The sequence below is a fragment of the Oreochromis aureus genome, linkage group 3, assembly GCF_013358895.1.
Source record: "Oreochromis aureus strain Israel breed Guangdong linkage group 3, ZZ_aureus, whole genome shotgun sequence".
Taxonomy (NCBI): domain Eukaryota; kingdom Metazoa; phylum Chordata; class Actinopteri; order Cichliformes; family Cichlidae; genus Oreochromis; species Oreochromis aureus.
Window position 1 is genome coordinate 74287470 of NC_052944.1, and position 18348 is coordinate 74305817.

Below are 18348 nucleotides of genomic sequence, written 5' to 3' on the forward strand. Positions count from 1 at the left end.
CACTACACATGAAGGGCACATGAGTAAAGCCAAAGACCTACAAATCACAGAACAAAGGACTAGGGCTAGAAACATAAAACAGATACAAAACTCAAAATGCTGGGTCACCGACCCAGGACCGCGACAGGACATCGACTACATCGTCGCTCAAGAGTTGGCAGTTCGTCTCGGAAGGTTGCCGGTTCGAGCCCCGACTCCAACAGTCTCAGTCCTTGTGTCCTTGGGCAAAACACTTCACCCGACCACCACAAGTAATCGCCAGAGGGTCACCTCTGTCAGTGCGCCCCAGGTCAGCTGTAGCTACAATGTAGCTTACTATCACCAGTGTGTGAATGGGTGGATGTAGTGTAAAGCGCTATGTAAATACAGGCCATTTACATGCAAACCAATTTGTTCATGAACTAAACTACAGCTCAATGAGACCAGAGGAAACTTGAGTTTCAGGAGTGGATAGATAGAGAATATATATATATATATGTGAAAAGATTTTGTTTATTATTCAAATATGCTTTGCTTGTGATTGTGTAAACTCTGAATGACGATTCACCCTGATAAACATGAAGCCTTGCCTATGCTTATCAAATGCCTGTGAAGACAAGTTCCTGTGTAAAGAAGAACGGAAAATGCCACTTAAGCAGACGTTTAGTATAGTACGGACAGAATGTTTAGTAAGATATGCATTTGTCAGTTAAGCAATCTATATTCTGAGAACAGGCGGAGACTGCCTCCGTCTGCTGTGTAACCTACATGCCTATATAACCTGCAATAAAGAAGAGTACTGGGTGACTGTCTCTTGAGACGCTCACCCCATGTACATGTGATTGATTATATTGTCTCACTGTGTCTCTGTTTTACTTTGGCAGCCTTCTATTTGGGAGATTTCTCCAACAATACATATATATATATATATATATATATATATATATATATATATATATATATATATATATATATATATATATATATATATATATATATATATATATATATATTTCCACAATTTTAGGTTTTACTGTTCTGTTTACTTGAAATAATTCAAAGTTTAGTAGGCAAAAAAAAGAGAAATATTGAAAAAAAACAAACAATCAGGACATACAGTGTGTCGGTAAGTGAAGGGTAGCTATTTCTCCAAGCAAGAAAACAGCTCCATAACAGCAGTGTCCCTGGTTTGATTCCTGGGTTTCAGCTCATATCTGCCTCTCTCACTGAAGGGGGTGTACACACACACACACACAAACACACACACACACTGGCCGTTTATCAATGCCCAAGTACGCGAGTACGTACTCGCGTTCTCGGTGAGTACGTACCCGCCGAGAACGCACGGGAGTACGTACCTGCCGAGAACGCGAGCACGGACTCGTCGGCCGTTTCTCAATTCTCAAGTACGCGAGCACGGACTCGTGATTTGTACAGTCGGAACACCTGCGTGCGTGATGATGTCACAGGTCCGGAGTTTTACTGCCGTCCCTCCTAATTTAACTGTGAGTAACATGTTATGAAGCTTAACTTTAATCACAGCCAAACCGGTTTACTCAGGAACAAATAAAACACTGAAATAAACCAAACATTAACATTTAGAAGTGATCTACGTGACTTATATATCATTTTTAACCTCAGTAGTGAAACCTCTATTAATAAAAATAGTGTACATGTACATACGTGTACATACCTTAATAAAAACAAGCAGGTGAGATGTTAGAACGCTTTTATTTCTATTCTAGTGGACACTCAATACTATAGACAGCTGCTGGAGTTTCTTTAACCTGAGTAGAGAGAAGTCCGCGAGCGGGGGGGGCGATGTGCCGGGAGTCCGCTGTTGAGTTTTGGACGAAATGCATTCTGGGATATTTAGCTGTCCCAAGTCTACACCAATGCATGCTCGATAAAACGGGCGGATCGAGAACACATCCGGGACTTTTTCGCGTTCTCGGCGTGATGCGTACTTCGAATTGGAACAGTACTTGGTCTCTGACTGATGACGTATCACGAGTACACGAGAACGCAAGTACGCACAAGTACGCATATTGATAAACGGCCACTGACAGCTCACTGTGTTTGAACCAATAGAAAGCTGGTGCTCAGAGGAAGAGGGCGGGCTTTACTTGGTGTCAGTGACAGAAATGAAAAAAGCTCAAATGAGTGAGAAGGACGATGAAGGAAACATCTGTGCTGTGTCTGCTCTGTAAGTAGAATCTCTGTGTTTGTTTGAATTCTTGTACTTTGACTGTCTGCTCTCCTGATAACTGATGATGGAGGAGAAGACATGAAAAACAAATCAGGCTGAATTCAAGTTCAAACACCACGAGGACCAACTGCAGGTCTGAACTGACTCTTCATCTTTGCTCAGGAGTCGAGGAAACACAGCAGGCAGTGAAAAGCTCAAATCATTCACTCATTATATCAACACAGCTGAGAGTCTGAAATACGACATTTAACATTTTCATCCATTTAGTCAACTGTAACTGCCTTTAAAGTTTTTGTGCTGCACAAAGTGACCGTTAGTGTTTAAGGTTGAGCCGTTTGTGGTTTAAACAGAAACTAAAGGAGCTCAATTTTTCTTTTTCTGGGGGACAGAAAAAAGACGTTGCAGGCGTTTCCTCACAGGGTTGTTAATCTTCTAAGGGGAAGTAACATGTCTGTGACCACAGGCCATCAATCTAAAACAGTTTGATTAAAAACCATCTTTTAAACACCATTAATAAGTACATGAAGTTAATTTAGACCAGTGATCACTGCTCCTTTTGACGAACTTCACTCATTTTTATGAATGGATTTGACTTCAGTGACACTGGATCCCGTCAGAAACAGGAAAATGAAATTTCAGAAACTAAACATTTAATTTCTGTTTACAGATTGTTTATTCCTCTTTAAATAAAACTCCAACCTTCGTAATGAAATCACATTTTCCCTTTTATTTTATTAAGAGAAAAATATTTCGTTTATCTTAAATGTAATAATGTAATTTTACTCAGTTACTGTAACTCAGTACTTTTACTCTGCTTTTCTAGTACGACTATTCACTGACATCTTAATCCTGTGTTCTCCTGAGCTTGAACCTGAACATCAGACCAACCATTGACTGCAGGAGACATGAGCCTCAGACCATCTCACCATCATCATCATCATCATCATCATCAGGTGTGTCATTTTTAGTTACAGGAGCGCAGCGATGACGGCCATGTTTGAGCTGTAACTCTTTTCTGAGTTTATGTAACCAGACACTTGTTCGCGAGTCAGCTTTAACTAAATAATAATGATAAAATAAGTTGCAGTCGTTGTAGTTTTGCCTCTGCTCACCACCAAAGTGAGATTTCAGTCAAACAATCAAAGTGTAAGTGAAGTGCAGACTTTCAGCATTAGGAGCTTTGGCCGTTTTCATACACAGTCTCCTGCAGAGGCTGATGAGTAATGGGACGACTGACAGCAGCTTCATGACCAGGTGAGGATTGTTCCCTCAGCATTTATGAAGCAGCCATGATATCTGAAGCTGATTCAGTGTGTTTGAACTTTATAAAGTTTGACTGTAATTTTAAATGTAAGGCCCTCAGAGACGTCATCAGAAAAACTAAACAAAGTTATAATGAAACTGCTGTCAGTCAGTCGTCCAGTTACTTTATCCCCCCTGAGAACAGAGAATTGTATCAAAGCTGAAAGTCTGACCTTCATCACAGTGTTGCTGTATGATTAAAATCCACTGTGGTGCTGTACAGAGACATTTTACAAAAACATACGGACCTAATTGCATTTTTATGACTTCATATCAGGAACAGTTAACTGAAGACCATTTTAAAAATTAAATAAATATCACAAAGGTCCTGGGTTTGAGTCCTCATCTGGCCAGGGCCTGTGTGGGTTCTCTTCAGGTACGCCGACTTCCTCCCACAGCCTGAATCACTAAGTGTGAATGGTAGCCCGTCTCTTTGTGTTAGCTCTGTGACTCGCTGGGGTACCTCGTCTCTCGCCCGATGGCAGTGCCCCTGAATTAGGATCCCCAGCATGTTATTTATTTATTTTAATTTAAAATGAGAATTATAGTGTTCTATCAGTCATCAGAACCAAACAGAAGGATTTAATTTTTCATGGTCATAAAATAGTTATGATAAATTCAGCCTATGAAAATGTATCTTTTCCCTATAAACGTCCTCTGGGATCAAACTGTCATTAGAAGCAAGACTGCAGTCATATGTATATAATATTAATGCTGTTAGTCCTATTATTATTGCCTCTCTCTGTAGCCCACCTTTCAGACAATCACTGGCATGAGAATCACGGATTCACATGTCCTCAGCTACTTTGTCATGTTACCTCTGTCTATGTTATGCCTGATTAGACTAATAGATGCAGGAGTGATCACACATAGCTGTAAGCCATATATCTTTAATGATGATGTTGTAAGATGACCTAAAATGATATTAAAGTGTTTTAGGATGATAGTTTAGGGGATATTTGGTGTTTTAAAATAGGCAGTTTAAATGTTTCAACTATTTGAGGATTGGCTACAGAGAAATCCTGGAGTAGGATAAAGGACTTAAGTGGGTCAGACTAGTCAAGCTCCTCTTTCTGTCAGTGTAAAGATGTTTTAACTAATCCCTGAGATATTTTAGTGTATGAAGAGCAGTTTCTTTTTCTTTTTCTTCTTTTTTTTCCTGTCCTGTTTGGTTCTTTTGCCATCAGAATTATTGTCTAAAGGCAAAGAAAGATGCCCAAAGGATTTACTTTACCAAGTAGACCATCCCAGCCTTGCTGTAATGGGTTTCCACTCCACTGCCTTTTTTCATACGGGTCCACATTACCGATGCACGCTATTTTTTCAAAGTACCGTCTCTTGGCGTCTGGACACAATCGTTCGCGATACAGCCCTTTGTCTTTTGCGCTGATTTTAAGCATGGTTCTGGCAGTCCTGCTTCCAACACAGTGTGTTTGTTTTGATTTGTGGCCTTCTGACATGGCGCTGCGATCCCACAATGCACTGTGGCGTGACATCAACTCCAAAGCCCTATACACAGAACACAAGAGACCAAGGAAGACCAACAGAGGGGCAGCCGTGTCACTATCCCAGAAAGAGCTGAGGAGAGTCCCAGATGAGGGGTCACTCAGCAGCCGCGGAGCAGAAGCCGGGGGGGGGGGGGGGGTTGCTCGTATGTAGTGTTGATGTGTGTGTGTTCTAAGATGCATTTAAAACCCAGGAGGGCATGGAGCTACCTGCCAGAGAGCAGCAGGTAAGCGCATAGCCCCTCCTGCTAGCCCTCAATGTATACGTCTACTTAAAACTGAGAGGTGGACAATGGCGCCAGTGGTGAGACCAGAAGTTTTGGTCTAAGTTAACTTTGGTCTAAGTTAACTAGACAGAGAGCAATTTCAACAATACCTCTTAATTTTTTACTACATGATAAAGAAATTCTGTTGTGGTAAATGAAAGAAATGTGTCAGCATGATTTAAATTGTAAGAAATAAATGTTTAAAATTACAGAAGAAGAGAAAGTTTCTGTCAACTCACAGAAAATATCCTGTTGGGTTTTTGTTTTAGTGTGAACCCACTGTGAAAAACAAAAAATATAGATTCCAGGAAGTATTCTGATTCTTAATGTTTTAGGATACATGACCTGCCGTTATCCAATGACACATCTGCTTACCTGTATCTTTTGCTCGTTTTTCCTTGTAGGAGCCATAATTAAATGTATTGAATTTTAATGATGACTGGGTTTTTATTTGTTTGGTTGCTATGGTGATGTGTAACGGGAGTCACGTGGGTGCTAGCGGTGACATTAAGAGGCTGTTGTTAGTCTGTCTTTCACTGGTTTGATTTTGACAGAGCAGGGCTGGGTAGCCGTAGTTTTTGTTGACCGCAGCACAATGAGTTTCCCCTTCTTACATTACAGCCTGTGAAGTTCTAAGAGTTTGAATCGCGAGCCGATCACATTGCTCTGTAAACTTTTCAAGCACTTTAATAAACAAGCAAGCAATTCCACCTCTCGCATTATTGTGTAAAGTTGACAGCGCGTCAGGCAAATAGGCAGGCTCAGTCCCCGGCCTCTAGCGACTGTGGAAGTCGCTACACTCTTCCTCTTCTTTTCTCTTTTTTAACTTTAAAAACGGGTTATGTGTGAGACTTTAAATCAACAAAATATAAAATATACATTTTAAATTGTTGTTGATCCCTCTACCCCGAGTCCTAAAGTGTATATTTATTTTTTTACTCTTAAATATTTATTGTTCGTTTACTTGCACTGCTGTAACTGGAGCCTCGTCGTCTCGTCTCTCTGTATGCTGGACTGTATGTAGCAGAGATGACAATAAAGTTTACTTTGACTTCAGCAGCGAGCAGGCGCACCGAGGGCTCTCGCGCTCACTTTTTGTGTATAGAATTTTGAAAAAAACATCGGTGGAAATTATAAGTCTGTATCATAATGTCTGGTGTTTTTGTGTTTGTTGGTTTGTTTTTATTTTGTTTTATTTTGCGAGTTGGTTATTAGATGCTGCTCCAGCCAGCCAGAGAATCCCCCGCCGCCCCGCCCTCTCCTGACCTCGCAAACGGAGGGCGCCCTTACTCCCAGCAGATGGGCGATAGAAAACCGATCGGCCCCTATGCCATTCCCAATATGCGCTGGCTGATGTCGGGGCAGCATGAGTACGAGCAATTGTTTTTTTTTGCCGATGCCCGTGATCCCGCCCCCCGCCACGATGCCGCCCCGGGCAATCGCCCGTGTTGCCCGTATCTAAAACCGCTACTGCCTGCACATATGGATGCACACTCACTGATCCACCGTACATGACATTACAGATTATTTTACATATAAATCCTTTATAAATAGAAATTTTGACTGCAGAATATTTATATTTATAAACATTTTTAGACTTACAAAAAAAACCCCACCCACTCCGGAACACCGGAAACACTGTTGGTATGTATTTCCGTACCAACAGTATCTCTCAGTGGTCGCGTCTACGGGTTTCCTCCATTGTTAAAGTGGAAAATTATTAAATCCATAGAGTGTGTTAGTGTTTGGGATGTACCGGGATAAACGGGAATGGCTTCACTAACACTTACGTCTCTCTGCTGGGCTCTGCCGATCCTCTTCGTCGTGGTTTTCGCCGCTGAAGGTGAGCTCTCCTCCAGCTTCCGCTTTGTCATCGGCTACACGAACGGCAGGCTGCGAACATTCCTGTTGTTTACTGTAAACAACTGTCACGTATTAAAAAATAAAATAAAATAGAAACATACAAGCTGGCTCAGGACAGCGAAACCTCCGAGGCCCGAGCTTCGTTCACATAAACGACACAAACAAACATAAAGCCTCATGTCATAATCTCTTCACCCTGCCCGCCATGACAGACGTCACGAGGCGAAGGACGGATGTGCAGGAGACTTGGAGTAGCTCAGCGAATCAGACCGATTAATAATTATAATGTAGAAATGGATGAAACTACAAAGTCCCGAAGATGCACTTTGATCTGGTGGTTTGTTTTCAGGAATCATGTGGCTGCATTTTTCCTTCTCCTTTCATTAAGGATGCTGCCAGTGTCTCCTCTGCTAAAGGAGACAATGAAGGAAGCAATATTCGCGAGCTCAGCAGAGTCTCAGGTGGTGTAGCTGGCAGGTAGACTGTTGTGCACCGAGGTCCAGTCTCACTGCTTGTAGTGGCTATTCCTTTACTTTTGACAAACCAAACGTCCCACAATTTAAAGTCCACAAGCCACTGCTGCACTGAGGTAATGTTTCGTACGCAGGCAAAAGAAGTCCGCTGTCCAAACTTGAAAGTTGCGTTTTTATGGTTTATTTATCCAGTTTGGCAAGCAATAACAAGATCCTTCCTGCTGCTTCTCCTGCTCTGGTAAAAAACCATAGGCCCACCCCAGTGCATGCTGGTCCTATACCAGTCTCTTTATTTATAGAAACAAAATGGCCCTACAGCTCTTACTGACAAATTTAACAAAGTAACAACAAACAAACAAAACATTAAAACAAAATATTAACCGACAAATAAACTTGTAAATAAACCCCAAAATATAAGTAAACTAACAACAAACTTTAACTAATTTCAAAATAATAAAAATAAAGAACAAATAGCTCCAACACTGCTGTATTCTCACCTTCTCACCCAGAACAACCTCTCCTTGCTCTCTCTGTCTCCCAGTTACCAGGTAAAATATGCTCTGTGGAAACCCAGCAAACATTTAAAAAAATCTCAGATGTAAAGTTAAGTCTTTAGTGCGATTTGGCACATCTCAAATAAATAAATAAATAAATGAATAATCCAACAAGCAGCTATATTAATACTGAAACAAAGAAGAAAAGAAGGTAAAATATTCCCTCCAAACAAAACGTATAAATTCTAAACAGGCAAATCAGTCTGTGCATGATCACGTTGCTCCGCCCATCAAAAAGTCACCTATTGTCATTTACTGGACTGACGAATGTCGGTTGGAAAAATTTCACATATCGCCCAACTGTAAGGTCAACTGGCTTCTGTTCTACTGCCACCTCCACAGCAGCCACAGGAGACGTTATCAATACCCACTCCTTTCTGTTTTTCCCCATACAAACAAATAAACCAGTCCCATCCTCTATGCTTTCTAGTGGGCGTTACCGCATTGATCTTCACTGAGAACTGAAACCTCGCCCAGCTGCCCACATCTGCTTATTTCTTCCTCTATCTCAAAGAGCCAGATCATCAGATTCTCCTGTGTCTTTAAAAAATGTCTTTAATGTCTATGATTTAATACTTATTATACAACTAACTGCGTGTCTCTGGACTGTGGGAGGAAGCCAGACTACCAAGAGAAAACTGAAAACTGCTTGTATATAACAGGAGTCTGATCTGACTTACAGCTTCAAAGGTTTGGCGACTTTCTTCTAAAATAAAGTACAAGAAGTTTTGGGGTTTTTTTTTCCTCTTCTTTGGTTCAGTGGGGTTCACTGGTCTCTGATCCTGTCTCTGATTGGCTGCTGTAGAACTGAACAGTTGTACTTTGAACTTTAACCTCTGTGCTCTGTGTGGTTTCCTTTTTCAGCCCAGAACACTGTTACAGCTGAGTCTGGACAGGACGTAGTTCTACCATGTCGAGTTCCATCAGACAAAACCATCAGAGCTGTGAAGTGGATCAGAGCTGACCTGGGAGATGAATATGTGCTTTTTTACCGAGATGATCAGCTGGATCCAGAAGAGCAGCATCCATCTTTTAAGAACCGGGTGGATCTGCAGGACAGGAATCTGAATAATGGAGACGTGTCTCTGGTTCTGAAGAATGTGACGACTGCTGATGATGGATCATACAGTTGTAATATTTTCAACCAAGTGACAAAATCATGGGAGATCATCAACACTGTCAGCCTGACTGTTTCAGGTGAGTGAGTAGAGTTGAGTGTGTGTGTGATCAGAGGTGAAGCTGCTTCCTGGTTGTTGATGTTTGTTTCTAAAGATGTTGTTGATGAGACTTTGTAGAAAGCAGCTGGTCTGAGTGATGTGATCAGAGTGCAGTAGATAATGTCTGACAGCAGTTTGAAGAGGAAATGGATTCTGTTCTGTTCTTCACTCATCACCTACCTGACAGCTGACACCTCACACCTGTTTCTCACCTGCAGGTCAGACAGCAGAACTCACAGTTGCACCTGTTGGACTCATCGCTGGTCTGAGTGTTCCTGCTGTGATTCTTGTTGCTGCTGTTGTTGGTTTTCTGTGTTACAGAAAACATAAACAACAGAACCGGGATTTTAACTAGCATCCTCATGAACAGCAGGTTTCAAATGTCTCTACGGTTTAGTATGTTTAAATTAACAAAACACTAAACTTACAAAACAACACTGGTTTAAAAACTAATTGTTTAATTTAATCCTGGATCACACTACATGACATCACTACAGAGTTCAGACAAATGATGCATCATTTACCCGAATCGCTATAATTCAGAGAAATCCTGGAAAAAAATATTAGGACATAATAAGTGACAAGTTTCACCTGCTCTATGTGTAACTCAATGACCTCTAACACCTGAAATCCTTTATTGTATGAAGGTAAAATAGCTTCAATGTTCATCATCTATCCAGATCTGTCACAGTGACATGGAACCGCCCACCGTATTATAAATCCTTTCCATTTAATGTATTTAAAAGGTGGAGGTGTTGCTCTTCCATCGCTGTCACTGGCAGATCTGAATGAATACTGACCTTAAAAGTGAAGGTGAACCCTGTTTGAATGACAGCATGTTGTTTACCAGTTCATTAATATTAGTGAATGACTCTGGGTCAGGGATGTCAAACTGGTTTTACATCGTTGGCCACATTAAACTCCCCTCAATGTAAAGTAGTTTAAGTGCACGTTCAATCTGACATATCTCAGTGTAAGAAAGAGAAGTGCAACTTTACCAGCACCTCTGAGTTTTCTCTAATAAATTTCTGTACTTGATGGTGAAAAAACAGGAACTTTCTGTAACTTAACAGCCTGTTTATTGTTTATTTACTTTGGTGTCGTATGAATCACCTTTGATGAGGTCGTCAGCTGTAAAGCAGCAAAGCTGCATTTTCCAAAGCCACCCAGTGGGCCTCTGATGGGCAGATTAGGGCCCCCGTGCCTTATGTTTGACACCCCTACTCTAAGTCTTGTGGTCTGACCCAGAGAGGTAAACTCTGACGTTGACTTAAAAACAAAACTGAGAAAAAGATATAATAGGACAGGATGGTTGAAATTTTCATCTGTCGTGTTTGGAACATGTTTGTTCCCCAATAGCAGCTAAGTTTATTATTTATTCATTATCATAGAAACATTATAGCAGGTTATGATATGGATGTGTTACTCAGAGAATTGAATTTGTAACCTTTGACCTTTGTGAAGCTTTTCAGCTTAAAATGTCAGAACGACCAGACACTAAAGACAAACCCACTGCATAAAGGAAACTTTACTACACTATGTAAGGAGCAGAAGACACTAAAATACTGAATTAAAACTAAAACATTTTCATTTTCACTCCAAGGAGGAGTGATGTCAGTGTAGCTTAGAGGAAGTCTGAAATAGTCGACAGCCAGGATCACAAACACTACACAGTTTCTGATTCCATCCTTTCTCATGTAAATAACTAGTTAATGTAACTCTTCTTTCTAGATAACAATTTGATGTCAAACGTGACTCGTGTGAGCAAAGTAAAGGCTTTTCAAACTATTTTCTATCCATCCGTCCATCTAGTGGCTCTAAGCACTCACTGCAGCTGTTCGTAACTTCAAACATTAAAAAATGCATTTAATACACATCACTACACTAACAGACTAACTAACCGCTTGAAGAGATGAGTGGTGATCATATTAAACCAGGTCAAATATCCACGTTCATGTTTAAATACTGCAGAACTCTGTAAAAACAGCAGTAACATCAGTGATGATGGTGAAACGACAGGGAGTAAACAAACCACAAAATGGGACTAAATGGGACCAGTGAGGAAGTGTCAGTACAATAAAAAGATGCAGAAAAGAAACGATGGAGTAAAAAAACTATTTTAAAAGGAAAACACAAGAAGTCTGATGTGTTTTGTTCTTTCAGGTCAGGAGATCATACACGCGGATAGATTTTTTTTTAATCTAAAGATATTTACTTTGCACACAGGAACATGTGAGATATGAAAAATGTTCAAAGTAAATAGTTTTGACTCATATTTGTTGATTGATTTATGACTGACTGCTGCAGTCTGGAGCATGAATGTGATTTTTGTTTATATGTATGATATACTGGAATGTTCACTTGTTAATGCTTTTCTGCAATGTGCTGCACTACAGAAATAAAAGTAATATTTGAAAATCATCACTCACTTGTTCTGTTTCTCTTTCTGTGGTGTGTAGTGAAGCCAGCCTTTTAACATGGGCTCAAGGGGAGAACACCTCAAATTGGTTGCTTCAAAAGTGTTACAAGCAGAAACAAAGTGACACATGGCAACTTTGCTGACACATTAGGCTACAATGAAAGTGAAACTTAGTTTCCAGGTTAGAACAAGCCCTCAAATATCTTCGAGTGGCTCAATCCATGACTCTAATGAACCTAACACAGAAGACAATGCTGCAACAAACTTTTCAAGTATGTAGACATTTAGTTACAAAACAAACACAAATAAGAGAAATGGGAGTCCCAGCAAAAGCAATCAAGATGAAGAAGGCCATGAACATGCCACACAATGGGCCGTCGGATAACATTAATAAGCTAAATTAATAGAATCCAAATTGAAAACAGGACTGCAGATAACTCCCAACTTATTAAAAAAACTGCAAAAACACAGGAATAATGCTGGTGCTGATGGTGACGAGAGGATAGGGACACCAGCCTCCATGCTCCACCTTCTCTGGCTGTGAATGCGTGCTGATCATTCTACAGCCAATCAACACTAGGAGTAAATCACAGGAGAGAGAGCAGGTGAAGTAGGACGTCAAAATGACGGCCAAAAAGATGATGGATGTACCGGTACACAGAGTGTTTGTAACACAATCAGGCAATAATACAGCAGCTGCATTAAGAAAGCGTGATCTACAATAAGTAAAGTTTCTCTTCCACTTCAGAGTCTGTTTACGACTTATTAAACGTGTGTTTTGCTGAGATTTAGCTTTCTAATCTTTACTGAGGGCTACAATATCACACCATGTTTACTTTTAGTATATCTAAAAGGAGGTAAAAAGGTTGTTTAATGCCACCCCTCCTCTATCAGTCAACAGTTATTATTTATCCAGCTTCCTTATAAATATATATTAAAAAAATTCTAATCTAAACAATATATTTATAGTTATTTATTTAATCTGCTGTTTACAAGATAATTAGTTTCATTTTAGTCCAATTCAAGGGCAATTTGATTTTTATGAAGCAAAACATAAAATTCATTTCATTTATTTCACACATGGTTCAACAGTGTTTCATGGTGATTTTCTGGTTTTCTAAATTAATTTGAAAACTTATTTAGACTTTATAATAGCACTAAAATAAATAGTATGGAGAATGAAGTGCAATAATTGCAATAAAAATATAGTTGAGTAAAAGCGGAAAGCAGCACAACATGGAACTACTTAAAGTATGAGTACATTAAACCTGAGTAATGTAAATGGCAATCTTCTTTTATAGCACTTTTCTACTATGAATGTAAAAAGAAATGTTAGTAAATATTTATTTTCATAACTGTTTACATTGTAGATTCTTACTGAGTGCATCAAAACTATGAATGGGCACATGTAGAATTATGTAGTAAAGAAAAAAGTGTGAAATAACTCAAAACATATTTCATATTTTAGGTTCTTCAAAACAGCCACTCTTTGCTTTGATTACTGCTTTGCACACTCTTGACATTCTCTTGATGAGCTTCATGAGGTCATCACCTGAAATTGTTTTCCAAACGTCTTGAAGGAGTTTCCAGAGATGCTGAGCACTTGTTGGCTCTTTTGCCTTCACTCTGGGTCCATCTCATCCCACACCATCTCAATTGGGTTTAGGTCAGGTGGCTGTGGAGGCCAGGCCATCTGGTGCAGCACTCCATCACTATCCTCCATCACAGCCTGGAGGTGTGTTTGGAGTCATTGTCCTGTTGAAAAACAAATGATGGTTGAACTGCAAACCAGATGAGATGGCATGTCGGTGCAGGATGCTGTAGTAGCCACACTTCAGTGTGCCTTCAGTTCTGAATAAAGTGTCACCAGCAAAGCAGACCCACACCATCACACCTCCTCCCTGATGCTTCATGGTGGGAACCATGCATGTAGAGACCATCTGTTCACCTTTTCTGCATCACACAAAGACACGGCGGGTGGAATCAAAGATCATCATCAGACCAAAGCACAGATTTCTGCTGCTCTAATGTTCATTCCTTGTGTTTCTCGATCCAAGCAAATCTCTTCTGCTTGTTGCTTTTCCTTAGTTGTGCTTTCTTAGCAGCTATTTGACCAACAGTTGCTGTAGAGATGTGTCAGCTACTGGAGCTCTGTGTGGCATTTATCTGGGCTCTAATCTGAGGTGCTGTTAACTTGTGATTTTTGAGGCTGGTGACTTGGATGACTTGATCCTCAGCAGCAGAGGTGACTCTTCATCTTCCTTTCCTGGGGTGGTGCTCATGTGAGTCAGCTTCATCGTAGCGCTTGATGGTTTTTCAGACTGCACTTGGGGACACATTCAAAGTTTTAGCAACTGTCTGGACTGACTGACCTACAGTAATGATGGACTGTGCTTTCTCTTTACTTAGCTGATTGGTTCTTGCCATAATATGAATCCTAACAGTTGTCAAACAGGGCTGTCAGCTGTGTACCAACCTGACTTCAGCACAACACAACTGATGGTCCCAACTCCATCAAGAAGACAAGAAATTCCACAAATGAACGCCTTGTCAGGGTCCCTCCTGTTCCTCCCACAGTCCAAAGACTAGCAATAGGTTTTAACCAGCTGCAGCGACAGAAGCACAACACATAAAGTGGAAATGGGAATTTCTAAGTTTCCAGTTAGAACAGTAACAGCAATCCAGAGTTAACAATCCAAGATGGCACAGAATGAACACAGTAATAATACTGTGAAAATTATATTTTGTACTGCCACTGTTGTGTATTTGTGACTTGTCAAAGAGTAATGACCGACCTCTGCAACAACAGTATAATGCTGTTTTGTTAGTGATACCAGGGTCATATACTATGAAGTGACACACCAGGGTATTTTTCTGTTATCTGGATCCACTTACACTAACATTGTTAATCAGGATAAACGCTCACATGAAGCAGGTAACAAACATGCATGAACTTGTGTGTTCACATTACACGGATCATAAAATGAACCCTATAAAGTGACACCTACTACAGAAATATTATCAAATGGTGATATAAACATCTATAAAGAACATAGAATATATAACAGTAAAATGCAATACTGTTGTAAAAAGGACAATAGTTAATTGTTAATCTGCTGATTTATCATGAATGATTTTATCACTAATTTTTGCTCTTGTTTTGCTGTTTATTTCTAAGGTGATGCCTGCACGTTGGAGCTCTGAATCTTAAAATCGATCCATTGAAGCATTGAAACTTCCTGTCCTACAGTCTGACAAGGGGATCCGGAAATCACTTTAGTGTGACACCAGAATAAAGTGACATACGTTGGATAGATTCTTAGACACAGGTTATTGTCTGAGTTTTGGTTTAAAATTTCCACTGGGTATTTTATTTACAGCACGCTTCAATCAGGGAAACACACACAGACACTAGGCGCGTGAAAAACTTTAGATCCTAATCTCTCTGCAAAAGTCTGCAGGCGGATTTTACCATGTGAGTGAAGTTGGCCCCCCCACCTTCTTCAACTGCAACAAAAGTGGTATCAAACGTTTGTGCTGGTTTGTGCTGCAAAAATTTTCGTTTGTGCTGCTATCATTTTAAAGATATTCAAGACAATTTCTAGAGGTCATCAGAGGTCAACCAGCCCCCCCACATTAATGGAATCAAACAAAACTGGTGTCAACCAACTGTGCTACGTTTGTGCTGGTTTGTGCTACTAAAATTGTCGTTTGTGCTTCCTCTGTTTTAAAGATATTAATGAAAATGTAAAGGTCAAAAGGTCAACCAGCCCCCCCACATTACCCAAATCAAACAAATTTGATGTTGTGAAACTTTTTTTAATCCATCACCATATCTGCATCCTGAAAGCCTGCATCTTCTCATGGGAACATCACTTTTGGGCTTTCTTCACTTTATATTGCATTGTGTCTTTGTAAAATCTTTGTTAAGCAGTGTTACCTTTATTGTGTTGTCATAAAAGTATGGTCTCCAAAAAAATCAATGTAACAACTTCCTGTTCAAAGATGATGATTAGTGTTTATGTTTACCGGGTCTAATGCATCACAAACTAGAGCTCATGTCTCAAGATGTTAAAATGAGTCCAACCACACCAGCTGTCCTTACAAAGAGTTGAACTTTGATCCTGAATAACTACAATCACAAAGCAGAAGTTGTGATGATTATATAATCAGTAACTGTAACTGTGTGTATATGTAGATTATGACAAAAGTGTATTGATGGATTTATGAATTATTTCAATGTTTATTCAAATTTTTTGAATATTCAGTCTTTAATACTTTTTTACATAAATAAAATAAATTAAAAATAAAATCAAAACCATTTCTTACATTGCTGGATTTCATCAGGGTTGTGGTTAAGTCCACAGGAAATAAAGATGCAGGTTCATACATTAGCGGGCTTTAGCTTTAGCTCCAGGTGTGTGTGTGTGTGTGTGTGTGTATGTGTGTGTGTGTGTGTGTGTGTGTGTACATTCTTTGTGTCGCACTCAGTAGTTTGATTCAATTAGAGAGCTGAACAAGAACAAAGTTTAGTGTTTGTGTTCTCAGTTTAAAGTTACAGTGTGTAAAATCTCACCACTTGATGTCAGTAAATTGCAGATGATGAGTAGATAGAAACTTTAAAAACACTAAGAGTAAGACTGACATTGTGTAAAAGAAACTGCAAATTACATCAATAAATGACATTTACACTATAAATGTAAGAAAAAGATCTGCTTGAAGGAATATTACAACATATATTTGGGATCTTATCTGTTCACTTGTCACAGAGTGAAGAGTTAGTATACAGTTTTATAGAAAGTGTGAATGATTTCATGAAGATTTCTTTATTGGAGCAAAGCTGAATCAGTCTGAGGGAGAACGAGCTCTGCTGCCTTAAAAGTGTGGACTGGAGCAGGTGTGATGGGCTGTCCATGGGAACATTTTATTCAGTGACCTCTGACCCTCACTGACTCAAACACCTCCAAAATCTGACCAATGATTCTTCCAGCCTTGTATATTAGTTTGTTGATCCTTCTGGGATCTCTGGTACTGATGCTGCCCCACAACAGACAACAGCAAAAAAGACACACTCACTGCCACAGACCCGTAGAAGATTGCAGAAATAGTCAAATGAACTCTGTTCATAATTCATAATCCAAAACCTGAAACACCTGAAAACAACCAGCTCAAGACCGGGACAGGAAGGAAAACCAACTGAGGATACAAGAAAAAAGGGAAAAGAACATCAAAAACAATAAAAATCTTTTTTTTTTCCTCTCTTGGCTCTTGATGGACGCGGTCGCTCCTTCTCCCTCTCCCTTATCTTTTCTGTTTGGCTTCTCATGTCTTTTGTATAGTCTCGCTTATTCTCTAACCCTAAGAGAGTCTCCCAGACCTGTTCTCTAAAAACATAAAGAAGAACTATGGTTTTGATCAACTGGTCCCTTAATGAAACTGACACCTTCCTGGGCTCGGGAGAGCCCGACTGTACTGCAGAGACATTTGCTGCTGGATACTCGATGGTCGGTTGCGTCGTGTGTCTGGCCACACTCTCGATGGAGGACAATGCACCACCAATTCGGAACCACGATAACAGAATTCTGGATGATTGGAGCTGGCTCGGACCTGGCTTATCGAAGAACAAGAAGCGGCTACAGCTGTTCAAAATCCCACAAGGCTGGTCGACATGATAGACGATTGGCAGGGCTGTGAGCACGCAGACTGTGTTTTTTTGAACGCAATATGGATAAGATCTTGGAGAAGCTCATGGCTCTGCTATATGGATAACATCTTGAAGAAGAACAATGGGAATTAAGAGACCTGGTGACCAGAGACGGACATTAGACCAGCTGTAAAATTGGAAGCAGTTTGTTCGCACTAACCAAAACAACTACCATATTGAACTCATTTTTCTCCTCATCTTTCCTCATGTTGTGCATTTTCCATTGTTATATCTCTCTGACCTGTCTTCCCCATGTGATGTTTGTGTGATGTATGTATGGTGGAAGGGTAAGATGGCACTGACAAAAGGTCAGCAGCCTTAACCCAATTTCCTTCGGGATCAACCTTCAGGATCAATAAAGTTTTATTGAATTGAATTGAATAATAATATTGACAATAATAATGACAATTAAGACGCTCCATTACCATCAACTGAGCTGCTGTGGAGAGAGTGAGCAGCTTCTGTTTCGTAGGTGTATATCTGGCAGATCCTACATGCCAATGCATAGAGCATCGAGCAAGCATCAGTCAAGGGCCTCACCTCATAGCGTACAAAACGCACGAGCTTTTAGCAAATTTTAAAAAGCAAACTTGCGATGTGACGCTGATGGTTTTCTCTTTTCCTATTTTGTAAAGTGACACAGGAAAGGTTTCTAGAATCGGGTAAGTATGACACGCACCACATACTTTCACTTTTAATAAACAACAAAAGGAGAAGAAAAAACATCTGTAAATAGAAAAAAAGGTTCGCACACAAGCTCGATTATATACATATATGTAGAATTTTATTTTAGAATTTTATACCGTAATACAATGTATCACTAAAATTGAAAAACTAGAAAAAGATTAATAGGACAA

At 39.9% G+C, this 18348-nt stretch overlaps 1 long non-coding RNA gene across 1 annotated transcript; it reads left to right on the forward strand.

Annotated features, from left to right (window-relative positions):
* Positions 1 to 2126: 2126 nt before the first annotated feature.
* Positions 2127 to 11789, forward strand: LOC120437568. The gene is made up of 4 exons (XR_005611243.1): positions 2127 to 2185; positions 3012 to 3141; positions 9016 to 9348; positions 9587 to 11789. It is a non-coding gene; the product is annotated as an uncharacterized LOC120437568 (long non-coding RNA).
* Positions 11790 to 18348: the final 6559 nt, after the last annotated feature.